This window comes from Syngnathoides biaculeatus, chromosome 14 (assembly GCF_019802595.1).
Source record: "Syngnathoides biaculeatus isolate LvHL_M chromosome 14, ASM1980259v1, whole genome shotgun sequence".
Taxonomy (NCBI): Eukaryota; Metazoa; Chordata; class Actinopteri; order Syngnathiformes; family Syngnathidae; genus Syngnathoides; species Syngnathoides biaculeatus.
The window spans coordinates 25,700,531-25,723,263 of NC_084653.1; the positions used below are offsets into that span (position 1 = coordinate 25,700,531).

Here is a 22,733-nt window from a genome sequence, read left to right on the forward strand (position 1 = left end):
ATACTTTCGTGAAGGTATGGCTGTATGTAAAGCGCAGGTGTCCCAACTGAAGGCCCCGGGGGCCAGATCCGGCCCGCCGCATGATTTTATGTGGCCCTCGGAGGCAAATCACATGTGTCAAATTCCATTTTTATTTATTTATTTTTTTGTTCAAATCTGTACCAAAATGTCAAATAAATGATGATTTTTTTTTTTGTTACCTAACAACAATCATTGGAAAAACACATTAGTCTTGATTTCTGATTCCAAAACGAGTTTGTAAAGTTCATGTGTAAATATGACGAGGCGGTTAAGTATTTTTATGGATTCATAGCTATAGCAGCCCTCTGAGGGAAACTGCAAGTACAATGTGGCCCGCGACAAAAATGAGTTCGATACCCCTGCTGTAAAGGTTCCCTCCGTCCATCCATTTTTCCAAAGGACGCTTATCCTCACAAGAGTTGCGGGAGTGCCGGAGCCTATCGCAGCCAACTTGGGGCGAAAGGTGAACTGCACCCCAAACCGGTCGCCAGTCAGTCCTAGGGCACAGAAATGTTAATACAGTTTTTCAAAACCTCCAGCAAAAGTTGATACACAAAAATTGAAATACTCTAATCATGTGCTGCCCTCAGAATATTGACATTTTTTTAATGTAGCAAATGTTTTAGCAGTTTGCGGGATAAGCTTCAAATTGTGCAAAATGATGGCATCCACCTCAGCAAAATTTTTTCAGATGATTTTCAAATTCCAGCTGCACAGATATTCATGGTATTTTATCATCTCCGTCAATGTCCATATTTAATACGATCATGTTGTGCTGGCTATTTGAAAATCGTCCCAAGTTTGGGAGCGTGAATGTCGGGTGTGTCGGAAGTGTGACATTTTTCTTCTCAACTGTTGTCACCCTGTTGCTGGCATTTTTTGATGGTTGCTCAGTCGCGGCCCACTGTCAAAGGAGTTAGGAATAATAAAAGAAACTTTTATTGTTCATATATAGCCTTTGAAAACATGATTATCACGTTTTGCATCATAAATATTCCTGATTGCATGTTTAAAGTCCCTTTTAAAAAAGACCTGATTAACTGAACCTGTGCCCGACATTTCATATTTTGCCGCTGATCTCGCCTCTTTAGGAACATGCAGGACACATTCCGTAATTTCTGGACTATAAGCCTCACCTGATTCTAAGCCTCACCCAGTACATTTTTAAAGGAAAAAACATTTTGTACTTGCATAAGCCGCACCTGTCTATAAGCCGTATGTGCTGACATTGACACACGAGATATTTACAGAGAAAGTTGTAATAATATACCCCATCTTTTCTTTCCAAACAGTGCTTGTTACACAGCAGTAACACAGTAGCAATACGGTAGTAACGCAGTACTAACAGGGATGGGTAAAAAGAAAACACACGGGTAAAAGTCAATGAGACGCAGCAGTAACACAGCAGCAAGACGGTTCAGGCCACCTGCTTTTATTACCTCTGAAAGCTTTTTTTCGTCTTTTTACATTGCCCCAGTTCTTCCCGCTGCCGTTTCCAGCGTCTCACCATCGATTTCATTTCTTCCAAGTTTACGTGCAGCAGCTCCGTTTCCTCCTTTATCCGCCAGCTCGATTGCTTTTAACTTGAAAGCTGCGTCATATACATTTCTCGTTACATTTTCCATGATGAGGGTCTGTTCATGCTAATTTTACTCACGCACAAAACGCGAAGTTACATTAAACATGCGTCTCCCTCGACAGACATATTCCACCCGTCTCACTCTCACTTGTTCTGCTCGAGTAACAGTTTTAAATTGATTACACCGAAAACTGAATTGTGCCATACATTTTTCATGACCTCTCCGTGACCCACGCAAAATGGCCGATCGACCCACTTTTGGGTCCTGACCCACCAGTTGAGAATCACTCTTTTTTTTATTGATGTATTTTGAAAGACTGGCACTGTGGGATATTCTAGATTCTAGAATCTGAACACCGAGCTGCCACTAGTTTATTTATGTTTTTAAAAAATACGCCAGCTTTCACAATTTAAAAAAACAAAAACCAAAAAAAAAAAAAAACCAACTTTCTGGGCTTTAAGCTTAAGGGAGACCGAGCGGGCTTTACCCGTGCAGTATATGCAGTATATGTTTCGTTTGTGTTTTACAATAATACTCGGCGTCACGGTGGACTGGCTGGAAAGCGTTGGCCTCACAGTTTTGAGGTCCCGGGTTCGATCCCGGACCCGCCTGTGTGGAGTTTTCATGTTCTCCCCGTGCCTGGGTGGGCACTCCGGTTTCCTCCCACATCCCCAAAACATGCAACATTGATTGGACACTCCAAATTGCCCCGAGGTGTGATTGTGAGTCCGATTGGTCGTTTGTCTCCACGTGCCCTGCGATTGGCTGGCGACCAGTTCAGGGTGTACCCCGCCTCCTGCCCGTTGACAGCTGGGATAGGCTCCGGCACTCCCCGCGACCCTTGTGAGGATAAGCGGCGAAGAAAATGGATGGATGGATGGACAATAAAACTCAATTATATTGAGCATTTGCTTTGCACGGCCATTCTGCGCAGCTTCAGTCAGTGTTGCCAACAACCCCATCAACATCATCATCATCATCATCATCTCCTCCCCTGTCGTCGGTAGCTCACGAGAGGCTGGCTGCTTGAAAAGTAGATCTAGGGGTAAAAAAAAGTCTGGGCACCCCTGTCTTAAAGTATTCACCGTCTCCTTTGTCACACCCTGGCTGATATTGGGCAGTTTCGACAATTTCTAAACTGATTCAGCGATGGGCTGGAGTCTTTCAAATGGAATTGTATCAAGAGAAATGATTGGATTTCACTTGTTGTTGGCGTATGATTTGCACGGACGAGCTTCGGCTCCCGCATGACGAGCAGCTCGGGCGGGAGGCGGGGAAGGTTCTGGTGGCTCGGATGTCGGAAGCTCGTAGTTGACGCACTTGTAGGGCGGGGGATTATTCGACTTTGGCGAGCCGGCTCGAGGTTGGACGGAGTTCCCGACCAAGCTTGGGAGGGAGCACCACTATTAATTTTTCCAGCCGTCACGCGAATCCCCCGGGCCTTGCTCCTCTGCCGAACGCTAACATACGCGCAACAAGTTGAGCTCACTTTCAAAGACGACGAGAGCGAGACGGAATAAAAGGCGAGGAATCATCATCCGAGTGTTAATTGAATCAGACTTCAGTAATTCCTCCTCCTCCTCCTCCTCGTCATCTTCGCTCCCGTCACAGCGTCGCCGTCCCCCCCCCCCCCGGCCGCGAGCTCGCGGAGAAGATGAAGGGAGCTTTCAGCCGCCTTTAGAAGATGAGGGTTCAAGAACAGAGAGATTAAGGAAGTGAGAGAGGAAGCCGGTCGCTGAAAGGAGGGATGGAGATTATGTCATATGCAATTGATGTGCTCCCTTAATGTTCATTTAAACGTGTGCCGCCGCGGTCCGCCTCTTTTTTACGTCGTCGATTCACAGAGTCGCGCGCACCCGGGGTTAAAGTATTCACCCAGAAATGCTTTTTTCGCGACACAGGCGGAGTGGCTCGTGTGTCAGGACGGGAGTTTCGAGCACTTTGATATAGATGTGACGCGGTCATCTCCATATCAATTAAAAAAAAAAAAAAAGATCCTCAGGGATGAAATGTAGCGCAGATGAAAACGTTCATCTTAGCTCAAGATCACCTTGATTCAAAGACGTCCACTATGTTGAAAAAAATGACCGATGAATTGAAATTGATCTGAAATGAAATTTGGGATGCAATCGGCATGATCGGAATCGGTCGATCGTTAGCAATTTTATGCTGATCGGCCAAAAGATATTTACTCCGAGTCGCCATCACACGCAGTATATTTTAATCCAGAAGATCTCATTTTTCCTCGCGTTGTCGTCGTGTCTTTTGACAAAGCGCTTTGAAATATCTGACGGGCGATAAAATACATTTTTTTTAAAACGACAGCACGTTAATGCACGGATGAGAATACGAGACAAATTTGCTCTGGCACGATTCCGCAATAAAATCTTGTATTCCGGCACCACCTCAATCTGTTTTTGGGCTTCATTTTTCCAACTCAAATGCGACCGGATATACTCGTTACCGTGGCGACAACAACAAGTATGTATCGTGTCGGCTGTATTATAGAACTAAATGGTGAAAATGTGTGTTGGTGGTGACCGATGCTCAGAAGTTGATGTTCGTTTAAGGCTTGGTTGTGGTATGTTCAGACTTTTAATACGGTGCAGCAGGGGTATCAAACTCATTTTTGTTGCGGGCCACGTCGTTTCCCTCAGACGGCCGTTGTGGCTGCGAAACCGTCAAAATCTTAAACAGCCTCATCACATTTACACGTGAATTTTATGAACCAGTTTTGGAATCAGAAATCAAGGGCAACGGGTTTTTCATGTTTGGTAAGAAAAAAAAATGCTCACACTCTCTCAACGTTATCAATGATGATATGACTCAAACATTGGTACAGATTTTAACAAAATTCATGGAAGTCGATACACATGATTTGCCATAAAATCATGTGGCGGGCCAGATCTATCCCCCGGGCCTTGAGTTTGACACCTTTGCAGTACAGCTTGCAATAGGTAACCAAACGTTATGGAGTCTAGCAAGCTAGTGCTAGCACTGATAGTTGTGCGTAAACGTGCAGGTTTTTTTTTTCTTTAATCAAATCATCCTTTATATTTTCAGTGTGGGTGAACTAATAAAATAATTTAATTCACATACGTTAGCGCTCATTATTTCTGCCGTGTTTTTATTCATACTTGGCAAAATAAAGATGATTATGTTTCTCTTTGTCACTATGCCTCCCTGGCGTAAATAGATTTCTTGTACATATTTTTTTGGAGCAATTAAGTACACAAGTATACACAATAAACAAAGCGGTCATTTTATTTGACATGAATCAATGATGGGTTATCGTTTTATTATTATTATTATTTTTTTTTTTTTAAACCCGGTGATCAGCCCCAAAAATCCTGATTGTGTAATGCGTAGTCACTTCCATTCCTTTATCAGTTTTTAGATGATGTAGTCGTGGCATGATTCTCATAATACATACCGTGGCGTCCCACTTTCAAATCCATCGCTAATAAATTGCCTTCTCGTCTGAATGTTAATGTAAAGATGTTATCTTTAAAGGTCAAGTGTCATCCCTATAAATATTGAAATGAAAAATACATATAACATTCTTCACTTCAATGTCCGTACGTACGTAAAAAGAAATATGAGGGGAGAGCGCGTCATCCGTGCGCAAAGCTGCGGAAGTCTCATTCGACATCCAAGTGGTCGCCATATTGGCTCCATCTCCTGTCCGTGACATCACCCCGGCCGGACATTCGCCATTGAACACACGCTGTGGCCGCTGCTATGGGACACGGAAGCTCTTTTCAAAGAAGAGAACGTCTCACAATCGAGTGACGTGACAATATTACCCTATCGTTTCGATATTTAGATGATAAGCGGATCTCTTCTGACTAACAACAGACTCCCAGATAGTATGTAGGGGCCAGCCGTGCTCATCCGCAGAAGCCTTCGCCGGCGAGCCCGACGCTGAAGCCGTCCGACGCGCACATCGACACGTTTAGCACCCCTGTCATACGTATGCGGATATTTGTTACGTTATGATGGACGGATCATGTGGTCCCCCCCAAACTATTATTTTTTTTTATTAGCTGTATACACACCTACCTGTCATTTGGAACCTCTCAAAGCTCTCGTCCTTCGCACCCGTGGAATCCATTTTTCACGACGAACCGGGTCTCTTGGAAACTTACGAAGGGTGAATCCGTCCTCCCGAGTTTTCGAGCGCAATGCAACGAGCCGGCATTTTGGCTAACACGAAGGAACAACGAGCTCCCTCCCCGCAGGTAAAACTAATAGAAACAAACGAGTCCGCTTGGCGGTGCTTCTGTCCTTTACGTCACTTCCTGCTTCTTGTCGGAAACGAATCCCTCGAGAGGATTTTCATGGCGGGAGTTACAAAAAGGTGTAAATGTCAAAATCACATTTTGTGGTGTGGAAAAAAAAAACCGGATGGATCCATACCAGCTGCTGTTTTTTTCATGAATAACATACTAAAAATCATCCATTTCGTGACACTTGACCTTTAAGAATTGACACTGTGAGCGTCCAGACGACTTCTCGTCCGTGTTGACGTTTTCCCGCGATTCGACCGGCGAGCGGTCCAGGGCGTCGTCAGCCTTTTCGCCCCAAAGTCGGTTGCCGTCGGCTCCCTGCGGCCCCTCGACAAGATAAGCGGAATTGAAAATGGATGGATGGATTTTATCTTTAAGAATATGCAGTGTTTTTTTTTTTTTTTTTTTTTTTAAAAATAGGTGTGTGTAGTTTGTAAACGCACACTCTTGTCTAAGTGTCTGCGCTGTGTGCGACCATTCGATTAAAGCAGCGGCTATCACTAACAGGATTAGCTGAGTGGACAGCAGAAGTCTATCATTGCTTATTGATTTCCTCCTGATCCCCCCCCCCCGACATCAGTCCATCAGGGCAAACAGTTCCGTGAGCAGCCCCAGTGGGAGGGCAGCGAGCCGCGGGGGCGACGCGTCTCCAGGGACTTCAGAAGCGGCCGGCGGCGGCCATTTTTCCGCGTCAGGGAAAGTCCAATAAGTCAAAGCTATCGGGCGGCAACAGACGCCGACGCCGTCCCGCCCTCCCCGCCGCGTGAAAACGCCCGTCTGACTCCCATCTCAAGGGGATCGATTCATCTTTAGGTGGCGAACCAAGTGGATCTCTTTGACACCGGAGTGAGAGATTGACTTTCTTTTTTATATTAATTAGTCATTTCTTACACGATTTAGACATGTGCAGATCTTTTGCGAACCAGGATTTGAAACACGAGAGAGCTGCTTGAAAAAAAGAACCCTAGCGGACTTTGTATGCAGGATGGGAACTTGGATGTGGACTTTCATATATTGTATATTAAAGTCGGACATCCATGCATCCATTTTCTTCGCCGCTTATCCTCACGAGGGTCGCGGGAGTGCTGGAGCCTATCCCAGCTGTCGACGGGCGGGGTACACCCTGAACTGGTTTCCAGCCAATCGCAGGGGGCACATCCAAACGAACAGTCACACTTAGAATCACACCTAGGGGCAATTTAGAGTGTCCGATTTAATGTTGCATGTTTTTGGGATGTGGGATGAAACTCGAGTGCCCGGAGAAAAGCCACGCAAGCACGGGGAGAACATCCAAACTCCACACAGGCGGGTCCGGGATCGAACCCGGTACCTCAGAACTGTGAGGCCAACGCTTTCCAGCTGCCTCAGTCGGACATGTCTTAAAAAATAAAATGACATGATCCAAAGAAATTCCAGAACAGTCGAGAAATTAACTAATTGGCAACCCTCAGTCTGGAAAGCCTGACAAAAGCCGTTTCTATTGCTTTAGGATTCCAGCTAACCACAGGCTGTGCCATTATTTTCCCGTGGAGGAAACAGTGGCGAACCTTCCCAGGCGTGGGCGGCCCAGAAAAATGACCCTATTACGTTTTCACATTTGACCATTTGACATTTGTTTTTGGTTTTTTTTCTAAATCATTCAAAAACAGCGTTTTGAGTTCACTTGAGTTGTCCGATTATATACATTAGTTTGATGAGCTTAAACATGAAAGTGGGGAAACTATGCATGCATATAAAAATGAGAAGGGGGTCAGTACTTTTCACTCACTGATTTTTGACTTTTATGAAAATAGGTGAAAAGAATCGTAATATACTGTATATGTCAGAAAAATTCACTGTCCTTGAGACAGATGGATCTACATATATATTGCATTTTCTGAATTCTGTGCATTTGAAATAATGAACATTTCAGTTGCAAACTCCATTTTCCACGATGTCACGCAACCTTTTTTCCTCCCTCATTATGACTTGTGCCTCGTTTTAAAGAATGAGGAGTCGCAAAGTCGTCGTAGTTTCATCCCTGCCCAGTGGAAAAACAATTTCACAGCTCTAAAGTTGAGACATTTTTGTTTTTTGACCACTTGTAAAGGAGTTTGAAGCGGCGGAACACGCCGGAACATCAAAAGCTGTCATTGCTTCTTTTCATTTGGTTTAAATACTTTAGATGATTGCTGAAAATTTCTGATTTTTCAACCTTGTTTTTGTGAACGTCTTTATCTTATTCTGTAAAATCCTGGATGATATTTTGCCCTTTTTAAAAAAAAAATGTCCTCACCAGGACAATCAAGGTTGAATAAATCAAATAAAAACAAACGCAAAGACATTTCACAGGTTCACAATCTCGGTTGTAGTCAATCAAAAAAAAAAAAAAAAAATGTTTAAGTCGATACGTTTTTTTTTTTTTAAATTCAAGCGCTAGAAGCGAAATACCCACAAAGTTGGGCTCATGCAGTTGTCCCAAAAAGTCTCGCTAAAACGAAGCATTCAAAGTCTTGACAGCCAAAGGCTAACAAAAAGATCTGCGGTGTGTTGCCAAATGAATAACAACCTTCTGTGAAATGTGTGCCAGGCGTTTTGAAGTCTTTGCCGCGGACCCGACAAGATCTGGAGACGTCGTCCAATTAAAAGTGGTTAATCGCTTTGCTAATTTTTCCGATTAATTTCTCAGCGTGTACGAAAGGCTGAGGCGCGTAATGGGTGAAATGTTCAACCCTTCGTGGCCTTGATTTCATCGCTGACGTCTGCTTGCTGTCCTTGTCCTTTAATAGCTCGTCATCCACCTCTTTTTCTCATTTTTTATACGCCCCAGATATGAAATATCTCCGAGACTGTCTGGCAGGAGCAGACGGACGAGGTTGTAATTACAATAACTAGCGCGGTAAGATGAATAACAGTTCCGCGATATGTTGTTTTTTATAGCAAAATATACGCTGCAGTTTTTCCGTTGTCGTGTTACTCGCTTGTCTCTCAATTATCCGTCCATCCGTTTACTTAGCCGCTTATCCTCACGAGGGTCACGGGAGTGTTGGAGGCCATTCTAGCTGTCAACAGGCAGGAGGCAACGCACGCCCTGAACTGGTCGCCGGCCAATCGCAGGGCACATGGAGACAGACTACGGTCGCACTCGCAATCACACCTCGGGGCAATTTAGAATGTTGCATGTTTTTGGGATGTGGGAGGAAGCCAGAGTGCCTGGAGATAACCCACACAAGCACGGGGAGAACATGCACACTCCCCACAGGCAGGTCTGGGATTGAACCCCTCAGAACTGTGATGCCAACGTTTTACAGCTCTGCCACCGTGCCACGTCTCTCAATTAATATGTCTAGATATGCTTTTCCTGATATTTTGTAGCGTCTGCCAGTACAAAGAATAGCCCTCAAAGAGCTCCCACAGGAACAATGAAGGTGGTGCAGAAATGGTTGCCAAGTACTGGCCGTTTAGGACTCACGACGGCACTCTCCCGTCGTCTTAATACAAATCTCTGGGCTAACGTGGCGAGATTGAAGCTTTATCGTACCGAGTAAAACCTCCAAGCCTGGCTACATTTTGGAAAAACGTACTTGAAATCTGCCAAACGTGTTATGGGCCGATAAAACCGAAGTCGTTTTTTTTTGGCGATGACTCCCAAAGCTATCTTTGAACAACTGCATTTGCCAAAAAGAACACAATACCTCCAGTGAAATTCCATAACTGTGCTATGTGATTCGTTCATGAACTTCACAATTTAGATCATTGTGTGATCACGTGTCATTCGTAACTTTGAAATCATCTGCGTTAGGACCCTTGTAAAACCGAGGACCTCCTGTAGATAGTAAAGTAATAAAATATTCCATCCATCCATCCATTTTCTACCGCGGGGGAAGTAGCTTCAGCAGGGATACCCGGACCTCCCTTTCCCCAGCCACTTCTTCCAGCTCTTCCGGAGGGATCCCGAGGCGTTCCCAGGCCGTCCGAGAGACGTAGTCTCCCCGGCGTGTCCTGGGTCGTCCTGGGGGTCCCTTTCCGGTGGGGACACGCCCAGGAACACCTCACCATGGAGAAGTCCGATCAGATGCCCCAACCACCTCATCTTGGCTCCTCTCAATGCGGAGGAGCAGCGGCTCGACACTGAGCCCCTCCCGGATGACCGAACTTCTCACCCGTTCTCTAAAGTAGAGTCCGGACACCCTGCGAAGGAAACTCATTTCGGCCGCTTGTATCCGGGATCTCGTTCTATCCGTCAAGACCCACAGCACGTGCCCATAGGTGGGGGTAAGAACGTAGATCGACTGGTAAATTGAGAGCTTCACCTTTCGGCTCTACCACAATTATAATAAATAATCCTAAAATATTCCATTTTGCCACCAGCAATGGTCAGGACGGCCTGAACTTTTAGCTCCAAAGCATTTTTTTGCCATCACCATATCGTCACGTTCGTTGTTCTCTGGCTCGACATCGCCCCACAGAGGTGTCGGGAACGTTTCAAAGAGCCCAACTCGCGTCTTCCAGCCAAGTCATTTGTTCCTACCCGGCTTGGAACGGGCGGAGAAGGCGGCCAGTCCATTGAATTGTCATCCGTCATGCTTAGTTAGACGCCTGTCAGCTGCCCAGTCGGCCAGCGCTCACCCCTGACCTGGAAGCATTCTATCCAAATCACATTACACGGCCCCCGGCTTCTTTATTTCTCCCTTTTGAAGTCGCCCCCGGCGAGACATCTGTCCGGCCCCCGTTTGTGTTGACTTCCCGCTCCGACGGCACGTCTTAATTAGCCGATCGGATTTTTTCCGTGGGCGGCCCGCCCGCCTTTTGTGCGCGTCGACGCTTGTTTGCGCGTCGAAGGTTCCTCAAGGTGACTCTGCGGCCCCGTTCGAGCGTAGAAGTGGAATTCATTAATTGTGACAATAATGACGAGGGGGGGTGGGGGGGGTGGGTATCCTTGCGCGTTCGTTAGCGACGGAGGCTGGTCGACGTGGCCTTCTGTGCTCGATCATCCCCCGGCGTCCTCTGCTCAAGTATTTTTGCAGCGCCCGAGTCCTTCGGCGCGTCGGAGGTTGTAATTTGCACATCAGCGACAAGTGTGCGTCCTCGAAATTTTTTTTTTTTTTAAATTGGTGCTTAAATGACATGTCCATGTGAGTACAGGTATTTTTGAAAAAAAAAAAAAAAACAAAAAAAAAAAAACATTTTTTTCTTCGGTCCACATTCATTTGGTCAACTTTCCTCCAGACAACGTTTTCAGGAAATGTCAGCATTACTCTTTACCCGGGAAAATCAATAATACTATGCAACTTATGCACTATATTCCATGTATTGTTTCCAAACAGCTTTAATTATTATCCTTTCGGCAAAGGGTTTCAAATCCCAACCCAACGACTTTTTGCACAATAGGTGAAATTGCAAACAATTTTTACGGTGTGAAGAGAAGCCACAACTAAATGTTCCAACGGGATGCCAAGATTTTTGTTAAGCATATTTCATCCACTCTGGTGACATTTGTTGCTAAATATGGAAGTAAATATGTGCAACCAGGGTTTGAATTTGAAATGCAAAGTGATCGCATTTTCAATTACAAATACTGTTTGCACAATGGGTGAAATTGCGAACAATTTTTACGGTGTGAAGAGAAGGCTCAACTAAGTGTTCCAAGGGGGTGCCGTGGTTTTGTCAAGTGCAGCCTAATTCATGAACGCGGGCGAGATTTATTGCCAAATATGGAAGTAAATTTGTGCCACCAGGGTTTGGATTTGAAATGTAAAGTGATCACATTTTCTGTAGTCGTATTTCAGCGGAACTTTTCAATGTTAACAATTCAACTGGCTACAATTCGCTGTCTGAAATACGCCGTCTGTGCCGCCAGGCAGGTTTACTTCAGGTCAGAACCGAACAGCCAGCCAATCCAGTTCCGCTTTCTTAGTATGTGACGTCACGTGACTAAGAAAGCGTAACTACAATGAAATATTGAAAATGTGATCACGTTCCATTTCAAATTCAAATCTTGGCGGCACATATTTACTTCCATAGTACACCATTTTTGTCCAAAGGTTTGCCGGTATTTTGTGGGTCTCCAACCTGTGACGGTCCGAGCGCTCGCGGTGCTGAAAAGTCTTCTTGTGATGAATGCCCTTGCGCGTATATTAATACGCATGCGTGCATATTTTGCCAACTTCTGGCCAGTCTGAAACCTCCCCGTCCAATGTTCAACATCTGCCATTCGACAACTTGTCGCCGAGCGTTCATGTTTGTTGTGGACGTCCCAGAAGATGAACACAGCGAACGTACATATACTGTATGTATATATCTTTTTATGAATTTTTGCTTTAAGGTTCGGGTTAGGATATAACGTATGTTAGCTCTCTCTATGTAGAAGGGGGAACTATGAGACCGGGGGATTTCCCAGTATGCGTCAGAGTTCCCCTGTTAGTAACGCATGCGCATCCATCGCAAGGAGACTTTCCAGCACGGAGGAACGCTCAGAGCGTCACACGGGACCGATACTAAGTCACACTCACTGCATAGTTGGAAAAAATATGTATCTACAATTTTCTTTCATCAATCAATGTGAAAGTGAAGTTCAAAAAAAAAAATCACAAATTCGGTCTGTCACTCGCTTTTTAACTCATGTCCTCTAATGTTCACTGAGTGATCATTTGGAGGATTCACCATTAAAAAAAAAAAAAAAAAAAAAAAGGTGCTGTGAGCCTTTTTGTTATATTTTTTTTTACTTTTTAAAAAATCAAACACCGAGTTTTACGTTTATTAATAGCTCATCAGAGTGAAGCATACATTCTTGAAACTGTTTTCCGTGTTTTTATTGCTATTTATGACATTCCAACAGGCAAACCGTTAGTTGAATAAAAGCAGCTTTTATTTATTTCCCCAAAAATATTGTGCAGTGTTTTCAGAACTTGTATTAATGCATGACAATGCTCATGGTCATATCATAAATTGGGTCCAGAAAGAGCCTAGGATATAAATCTTAATTATTTCCCTCCTGCTATTATTGCGTCATGTAACAAGGTAGCAATTTGAGCCTTCTGACTGTTAAGGATCAAAGAGGTTTCCATTTTTTTTTTTTTTTTGGGGGGGGGTTCTTATAGGTCCTTCCCAGCGCAAAATGTTCAATATTTTTGCTCCAAAAAGTGTTCCTTCTGTTGCCGACATAATTGGAGCCCAAATGGGAACTTGATTGCTTCACAGTTAAAGCAACGGATTCGTACTGTTGCCGCTGATTGACCCGACCGCACTCAAATAAATTCATGCGAGCCCTAATTAGTGTTTGTCGAGGGGGGGGGGGGAGAAAAAAAATTATATTTCCGAACATTCATCGCGAGACGAATAACCATTAGATGATTGCGTTTTTCTGCACAGGATTTTTCACGTGAGATTTACATGTTTTCAATTCATACAGCTGTTATAAATGCATAAACATGAAAGACGATATGACGCACTTCATCTTGATAAATCTACGGCATAATAAAGCACCGCATTAGCGACGGGAGCTCGGAATTAGCTTGATAGCTTTTGAATTGACGAGAAATTCTGTTTTTACTGTAACATGCAGGGTTGCAAAATTTTATAGTTTTTGGGCGTCAGGCCATCAGCGTCTGACAGTTTTGGCTTTGCAGTTTTTGTAAAACTTCGCCAAATTGCCACCTGACAAGACCTTTTTCTGTTCCCGACTGCAGTTCAGGCAGGAATTTGAGACGTTTTACGGCCGCCGCATTACGTCAACCCATAAGCTAGCTAGCTGCTGCTATTAATAGCAAGTTTATCGAAACAGGATCTGTTCTGAAGGTCACCGTGAACACCGTGGAGCTGTGTGGCGTTCAGTTTCTCGTAAATTTTGCCCCTCTGCTGCAAAGTCAGTTGGTAATTTCCAAGTTTTTTTTAGAAAAACTGCTGTCATGAGCAAGACTGGACCACTGCCAAGAGGGGCGTGGCCTGGACGGTGTCACCTGCCGCGGCTGTTTTCCATGTGGACTCGAATGAGACCATGTATTTAAGTTTGGAGTTTCGTCACTGGCGTTGCCAGTTCGTTGCCTTGTATCATTGTGTTGCGTTCACTGCCAGTTGGATTCCCCACCGCTGAGTGTAAGTGTAGTGTTGAGCTATCCTCGTCACAGCGATTCTGTCCCCTTTGGTTCATCCCGTCTTGTTACGCTCATTAGTTTTGCCCAATAGTCATCGAACCATGCTTTACGTCTTTCAGGTCCTACCTAGCCTAGCTTATCTGTACCTCCGTCTCGTTTTGGACTGCTTTTTGGAATGTTTCCGAGATAAAACCACGTCTAACATCGTGTCCTCGTCTTTGAGTCCTGCATTTGGGTCGGCCCCTGCACTGTTGGTTCGTGATAACTGCAAAACCTCCGCTGTTATTTTTCAAATGTGAGCGACTGCTAAAATATATGTTGAAATATTTTTGGAGGAGATTTTTGGGCGGGGGTTTGACGGGGATCTTTTTCTTTCGCGGTGGACGCCTTCTTTTCGATTATAAGGCCGCCATTTGAGGAAATGCGGCTGTTTGCGTTACCCCACAGCCCGTTTTTGCGCAACTTTGTTGAGAACCAAACGAATTGTCCCCTTCGATGCCATCAAAGAGACAACGTCACATGTCACAATGAAGATATCGGTGCTTGTTTTTTTTTTTTTTTGTGAGGGCAGAAATGGAATCCGAGTCTTACTGTCTGGCGACAAAGAGTGTCTGTACACCAACTACTATAGTACCCACGCTGCTTTTAGCTCCTTGAATTGTCATCTTCCCAGTCCAAGGCCGAGCACCATTCAGTCAGAGCGCTCGCGGTTCCCATCCGCCGCTCTGCCGCCTTCAATTAGCATTTAACTCATGAGCGCGCGCGAGTATCTCCTTGTTCTCCCCAAAGTAGCCTGGAATTCAATTTCTCCCCCGTCTGGCTCGCACAATGGGCCCACGGAGCCGGCGGGAGACAACCTCAAACTGATCCCGAGTCCTCACAATCGCCTGCGCCTCCTTTTGTTTCCCCGTCGTCCTCGGTCCCGTCGCATTTGTTTCCCTCTGCCGCCCGTACGTCTTCTCCTCCGTAACGTTGGAGGAATCGGCCGCAGCCGTTGCGGAAACTCCCGTTCGTAAAATGCGATCGCTAAACGCTGATGAGGGTTCGAGTTTCCGCCGCGAGGTTTTGCGAGTGGGACGTTTTTAGCCACGTTAGCGGTGCAAAGCAGCGCCGATGAATTTGGCCAAGACGAGAAAATGTCTCCTCGAAAAAGCGCAACAGTTCACGTCGGGCTATTTTGGAGGCGTTTTAGCGTAGCGAAGCAAGCGGGAATCGCTGAGCGTGAAGGAAACGAGCCTTCGCTTTCTGGCTTCAGACAAATTCACAATGACGAGGGGAGAATTTCCACGAGGATGACGAGGTTTGAGGGGAGCGCGGAGCCCGGCCAAGTTTCTTTCAGCCGCGAGACGTCCGCTCTATCCCCTCAGTCGCGTCGCCCACAAGACTACTTCCGCACAATTGAAATTAATCCCCCCCTATTTTTTTTTTCATCTATTTTTTTATTAATCGACTCCTCCCTTGGCGGCTGCCTCGTGGAGTCAGGCGACGTGTTCTCTCGAGGATTTAGTTGGAAATCGTACAAAAAAAAAAAACGGATTGCGTCAGTCACTCGACTATCTTCCAGCAACGTTGTCGCGGCTGACATAAACACGCATACTCGCAAGCGTGCTTTCAAGTCCTGCCACCCGACAACGCGTGACACGTTCTCCGCGATAGTTCGCCGCTCAAAATCGTTTGCCATGTTTGATGCTTTTCACTGCTTTATGTCCAAAATCCCTTTTTTCAATTTTTAACCTGTCCGCTGGCAGTTCGAGGACATAAACGAGGTGTGTATATATAGTATTTTTTTAAGGCTGTATAGAAAATGCTGGTGGTTGTGGTATTTATTGTAATTTCTCGAGTATCATGCAGTCACTCTCATTTGAAAAATGTACGAGTGTGGTCAGTCATGCTCGCAGATAAAGTTGCGGGTGTGATTTGGGATAGAATCTCAAGACCTTAAAATAACTTACTGGATTAATATAACGTAACTGTAATTTAAAAATAAAAGAGACTTCTATTATTCACATACCCTGGCATTCATTAAAGCAACAGCACTTCTGTTTTTTTTTTTTTTTTTTTGCTTTTACCATTATAATCGAGAATAAACACAAGCAGCATATCTAACTGTCTTTGCTCTACGTTGCCCAGACTGTGTGGGTGGACGGTGTTTTTATTTTGTGGGGGGGGGCGGAGTCAGGTAAACTCGCAGGAGACAGTGTGCTTCCGTGTTTAAAAAAAAAAAAAAAAAACGTCAGGCTGCGGTTCACTGCGCTGGACTGGTTTTCATGTGCGTTGAGAACGTTTATATATTTCTACTCGTAACAAATTTTACGCGTGTGATTTTTCGCGGTCGCGCTCGTCAAATGTGACTGATAATGCGTCCTTAAGTATAATGCGCACCCCCCAAAATTGACCTAAAAAAAAAAAAAATCGGGAAAACCTTTCTACCAATGTACAATGCGCACCACCAATTTGCTGCTACCCATATTCTCAAAATATTGTGAATTATCTGTATTTATATTTTGTTGGGTTTGTACTTGTATTGTTTTTCAAAAAACAATCATTAATCATAATCATTGCGCACGTGGTGATGTACCCGTAATATAATCTCGGGAGAGGCCACAGGACACGCTTGTCCTGGTCCCTGTGATTGTCAGAACAGAACATTTTTTTGAATCCCAAGAGTTTTGGTTCCGCAGCCCACCTGACGCCACAGGAAAGCTAAAGGGCACATTTAAAAAAAAAATAAATAAAAAAAGTGACCATTTCAATTTTTTTTTCTAATGTGCCCATAACGCTCATATTACGTGGTTTGAGCTCACGTAGTTTTTACACCCACCTGAAGTCATTGAAGCGAGCTACCGTTGTTTCGGACTGCGGCGCAACTTCCGGGTTGGCGTTGTCATTGGCACGAGTTATGACATTTCTTAGCCGTTGATGTCGACATTTTTTGTCTTGGTTTGAGTTAAACTCACCGACTGTTCGTTTCTGATCTTTGGTGCGGTAGCGACAAACGTGCTATGCTAACGATTGTAAAAATGCAAGCTTCCTGAGGAGGTCATAGAGTTCGGGTTGGGGGACCACATCGAGTATCATATCGAAATGTATATGTATACCTTTTTTTTTTTTTTTAACCACTCTGTGCCTGTATACAACTATACAATGTGATTGTATTTTTTATTTTTCATCCAGACCTAAATATAATGCCGCTCTGTTAACTTTCTGAAAATATTTTGGGATGAATTTGCGCATTATTTTCCGAGAAATTACGGTACACGTTTAATCTTTTTTTTTTTTTCCCTCTCCCATCAATGGAAGCTCAGCAATTCCCCGATTTGTGGTCCAACCTCAAAAACGCTTGTTAGCGGTTTATCTGATATTTTGGGTTTTTAAAAAAGAAATAAACCCCCAAAAAGTTTTTTTTTTTTCCCCAATGCTGTTTTATCTACACAGCATTTTTTTTTCCTATGGGGGGGGGGATGCTTCAATATTAAGTTATGTTATCTATCCCATGAATGATTCGATTAATATGAAATAAGATTTTCTTGTTGTGCAGCAGATAACCTTGTGCACGCACATAAATTCTCCGCGTAATATTGTTGATTTGCAAAGACATCCCTGCAGTTATGAACGCTCCCCTTTTCTTACTGTTTTTTTTTTCCCCAAGGACGCACGTGCCTCGCTGTATTAGCATACTAACGGTAAAACGCGTGTATTTTGTAATCATAGTGCTTTAAAGAAAAAACATTTTGTGTGTATCGACAACAAAAGTACACAGTTGATAGACTCGCATGTACACGCACACGTTTGGTGCATTAAGCGGCTCTCCATCTGTATTTCCAAGGGTGTCCTGTAACCTTGGTCCAGACGAGGGCAAGGGACATTCATACACATTTATTCAAAAGGACGCTTCTCATTCAATTCTCTCCATATTCATAAGCAGTTTTGCACCCGCGCTCTCGTTTTTCCCTTTCAGCTTTAAATTAAAGGTACAGGAACGAGCCGGGCCTTTCATCTCCAGCTGAAGAGGGAGAGCCAAGGTGTGTGCGTGTGCATGTGTGTGTGTGTGCGCGCGGTGGGGTTGGGGGGGGTATGGACAAGGGAGGGGGGGGCCCTCTCTCCACTCTCTATTTATTACCCCCCCCCACACACACACACACACACACACAACGTCACTAAACGACACCTGGCAAAAGATGATTCATTAATTCAAAAAGATGTTTTTTTTATGTCATATTTCAAAGGCCCAGACAGGAAGAAAAGAGGAGTTGAGTGGGCTGGGGGGGTGGGGGGGGGCCCACCAAGGTGCTTTGGAGTACACTTCAAGTTTTAGGTCACGCTTGGGCGGGGGGTCTTTTGGAGCAGGAGCACAATCAAACGTTACTTTTTTGTACCCCCCTCCTCCCCCCAAGAGTAATGCTAACATGCTAATCTTCATAAATGTATTTTTATTGTCATCGCGATTCAGCTCTCCACCGCTTGGGGTTGTATCGTCATAGTAACTGGGGATCGTATCACATGCTGCGATCTTTCGACGATTATGATTCAGCAAACCCCCATTTATTACCCGGATTACAATCGAGACCCACCCGAACATCAAGGAAATGAAAACGTTAACTGCATTTAAACTTATTCAAACAAACAAAACACACCATTTGAAAGCTCAAATGTATAGAAAAATAAATTGCATAAAAACATACCGGTAAAAATGACAGCGACACGGCAGTAAGACAGCAGCAACACGCTAACGGGGGCGGTAGAAAAAAAAAAAAAAAAACATACCGGTAAAAGTCACTTCCTCGGCACACATATTCCACCGGTCTCACTCTTACATTTTCCGCTCGAGTGCCCCCCTTGCGGCCGTTAGAAAAAAATGCATAAATTACCGCCGCATAAGCCGCAGGGTTGAAAGCGTGCAGAAAAAAGTCGCGGCTTATAGACCGGAAATTACGGTAAATCAAAAGACAGATCATGCCTACAAGAACACAACGCAAGTATGCTGTACTATAAAAAAAAAAAAAAAAACACGTCGCCCCCCCCCCCCCCATTATCACCATTTGCATTTATTTTTTTTCTCCAAGAAAAGGAACGTGGAAAACCCATGACGATTTTTAATACCTGTTCGAGAACTGTTCCAAGAGTGGAACTGCATTATTTACGTGTAGCCTACCCTGCTCGCGTACTTCGACTCTCGGGGCTCCAGTATTTATACTCCACAGTCTCAACTTTTACAGCACTGCTCTGCTTTCTGTCTTGTCGGGTAAAACGTGTTCCTCGTTCCGAAAGAGGCTTTCAGTTCTGAGCGGTTTTGTTTTTGTAGTTTCGCCCGGCTTTCCCTCGAGCCAAGTCATGGTGGAAAACTCCTCAGTGCAAAAAGTCACATTAGTGAGGATCATTCACTCACTTTCACACCTGCGGACAATTTAGAGCATGGGTGTCAAACTTGAGGCCAGGGGGCCCGATCTGGCCCGCCACTGGATTTTATGTGGCCCACGAAGGTAAATGTTTTGTGCCAACTTCTGTGATTCTTGTTGAAATCTTGACGAAAATTTCAAATTGTTATATCATAAATGATAGCATTGAGATATTGCAAGTATTTTTCTGTTACCAAACATCAAGAATATTTGAAAAACCCGTTACCCTTGATTTCTGGTTCCAAAACTAGTTCATAAATTTCATGTATAAACATGATGAGGCAATTAGAGACTTTTTTTTTGTTTCACCATAACGGGCCTCGGAGGGGAAGCCGTAACTGCAATGTGACCCACCGCAAAAATGAGTTTGAGTCCCGATTTTGGGGACGTGCGAGGTATCCGGAGTACCTGGAGGAAACCCACGCAGGCACGGGGAAAACATGCAAACGCCACACAGGCCGGATTTGAACCCGCAACGTCAGAACTGTTCGGGAGATATGCTAACCAGTCTTCCACCATGGGTTCTACACCGCACGGTTTCCCGGGTAAGGGGCCGTTTTTACCACCTGTTACGTTTCCACCTGTCGGGCTAATTGTTCCAACTCACCGCGCGAACGGGCCGGCGACCCGATCGCGCGTCGGCCGCTCCCGGTCCAGCTGAATCTTTGATACGGCCGCAGATGACGTGCTTAATTATAGATGGCAGGACAAGGCGGGATCCTTAGCCTCAATTAGACGGGGCCACGGGGTGAGCGACCCGCGGCACCGCTGTCGGTGCGCATTACACGCTACACGTGGCCAGTGACGGCGAGGGCGGCGGAGGGCCCGAGGCCAGCGCCGGGTTACGCAGCCTTCGACCGGATTCTTTTCTCCGCCAGGCTGCGCTCTTCAGGCAGTGGCGCAGATAGGCGGAAGCAGGGGTCCCCCGTCCCCCCCGTCCCCGCCTTCTGTTTTTACCTGTGCAATCAGTTGCGTTGGTTGTATGCTTTTAAAACAAACATCCATCCATTATCTACCGCTTTTCCGTAGCTTCGGCAGGGATACCCAGACTTCCCTTTCCCCAGCCGCTTCTTCCAGCTCTTCCGGCCGAGAGACTTAAGTCTCTCCAGCGTGTCCTGGGTCGTCCTCGGGGGTCTCTTTCCGGTGGGGCGTGCCCGGAACACCTCACCAGGGAGGCGTCCGGGAGGCCTCCGGATCAGATGCCCCAGCCGCCTCATCTGGCTCCTCTCGATGCGGAGGAGCAGCGGAGCGACACTGAGCCCCTCCCGGATGACCGAGCTTCTCACCCTAACCTCTGAGGGGAGAACCCGGACACCCTGCGAAGGAAACAAAAAAACAAACATCACCAGTTATTAAAACTCGTCACCATGACGTCACACACGGGTGGGAATCGTGCCGACGTCACGCTTCGCAAACAAACCATTGCGTGTCATTTGAGCCAGGCAGAGTAATGAAGGAAACGGCCTAAATACTTGGATGATGCTTCGTTGCCACCGTAATTTGATCCGGGGGGATGAAAGACAGACAGACATCTCGGATTAATAGCACGGACGTTTTCTTTTGCCAGTCAAACGGACAATGTACAATAAAGCCGCCTAAACATCATGTTTTCCCAAATTACTCTGAAAAAAAAAAAAAAAAAAAAAAAATGGGCGGACATTTTATCCAAACCTCTGAGAAAATGTCTTCCACAAACCGACATTTGGTTTGCTTCCCAGAAATGGCCAAAACACCAGCGGGACAGTCTCGTGCACCACAATTTACAACATGCAACTGATTTATCCTCCACATTTATAGATTCTGTGGATTTTTTTTCTAAAGAAATAAATGCATTAAAACACTTTGAAAAGTATTCGTTCATGCCTATTCATATCCTCCAGATGTCACGAAATGTATATCATTGTCTTGTCCATAGAAGAGGCCAGGCGTGCTTGCTTCAAGCTGTTTTATTTTTCACTCCAGAAGTGCCCTATAAAACAAAAGAGAAATAAACATTGCATACTTTACCACCAAAATGTTGAACCAAAACATAAATTCTCGTAAATTCTCTGATCTGCAACAACAAATCAAATGGCAACACGACATAATCCGGCAAGTTATGTGGAAACTTGGTCCTACAACGAATACGTGCAATTCAATCTAAAAATATTGTTGTAATAATCCAAGATATCGCAAGGGTGTGCAGATGATTGACAATGACACGGCGGGGGCGGGGGGGTGTGACTGTACTCGAAATATTAGCTGGCGACGGACTTGAACTTGCGCCGACGTGACATTGATATTGCCTCGCGGTGATCAAAGCCTCTCTTGTACGTATTCCAACAGCTTTCCGACTTCGTCAGGTCCAGCACGGCGTAATTCAGTCCTGAACGAGCGCCGTTGTGTGTCCTCTTTCCCAGGACCGTGAGACCGTCCCACGCAGGCCCGCCGGCTCCCCGGAACAAAACCGGCGCAAACAGCCCTGAAATGTATCATATAATGATCCCGATTTAATGAGCGCGGCTCGGGGACAGGAGGGACGACTCGCCGTGATGGCCTCTCTGCTCGTCTCCTAACGGGTGCCGCTTTCCTTCTCCGTTTCCCACCCAAGTGGCGTCACCTGAACGCGTCGTAGCGGACTGAATGCGGGCGACGACGTTTTACTTCCCGGTTTCGGGCTGTGCCAACTCACAGGGCGACTTCACCCCAGCACCGCTCCTCTCCTCTCCGTTGGGAGCTGCTGATTAAAACATTAAAAATAAATGGCGCTCAGTTTAGGGTGGGGGGGGGTCGGTCACATGGAGGTATATATTTCTGTTCATTTTTCTCATCTGCCTCCCACGCCACCCCGGGCGAGGCCCCTCCCTCTCTCCCAGGTAGGCAGAATACGATAGCGTGGGCCCGTCACGGCAATAATTAGAAGCTATTTTCCGTGGGGTCGTCTTACAGGGATGCCGGACGGCTGCGGTTCACACACCGGCAGCTCGGTGCCCAACTCCCCAAACGGGCGACTTTCCCCGAGGATACGATGGGTCACACGGATCCACGTGAGCAGTTGTTCATATTTCAGAGTGATTTTGAATCAGAATCATCTTTAATGGCCTATTGTGTAGAACACACAAGGGATTTTTCTCCAGCAGTTGGTGCTAGTTGGTGGTCCGCCAACCGATTCCATCACTTCCCCACATTGAGGGAAGTGCGAGCGTTCCAAATATTTCTGTTTCGTTGATTCCTTCATATTTTGTCACTTAAAAACACAAAGACATTTTTTAAAAAATCCTAAAAGATCCGACAGCTTGACCGATGCTCGAGTAAGCAAGCTACAAATGCCAAACTGCCTGTCGTAAAACCGTCGAAGATGAAAAAGAAAACATTCCAAATCAAACCAAAAGCTCA

At 45.4% G+C, this 22,733-nt stretch overlaps 1 protein-coding gene across 7 annotated transcripts in view; it reads left to right on the forward strand.

Annotated features, from left to right (window-relative positions):
* Positions 1-22,733, forward strand: part of sox1a (SRY-box transcription factor 1a) — a 95,096-nt gene that overhangs the window by 53,946 nt on the left and 18,417 nt on the right. For 2 of the 7 annotated variants that reach the window (XR_009798131.1, XR_009798137.1), the window contains one exon: positions 20,388-21,130. The exons of 4 other annotated variants lie outside the window; for them this stretch is intronic. The gene's annotated coding sequence lies outside the window, so the exon portion shown is untranslated. Of the gene's footprint in view, positions 1-6,470; positions 6,527-20,387; positions 21,131-22,733 lie in introns of those variants that run through there. One more of the 7 variants, XR_009798133.1, reaches the window with a different exon arrangement.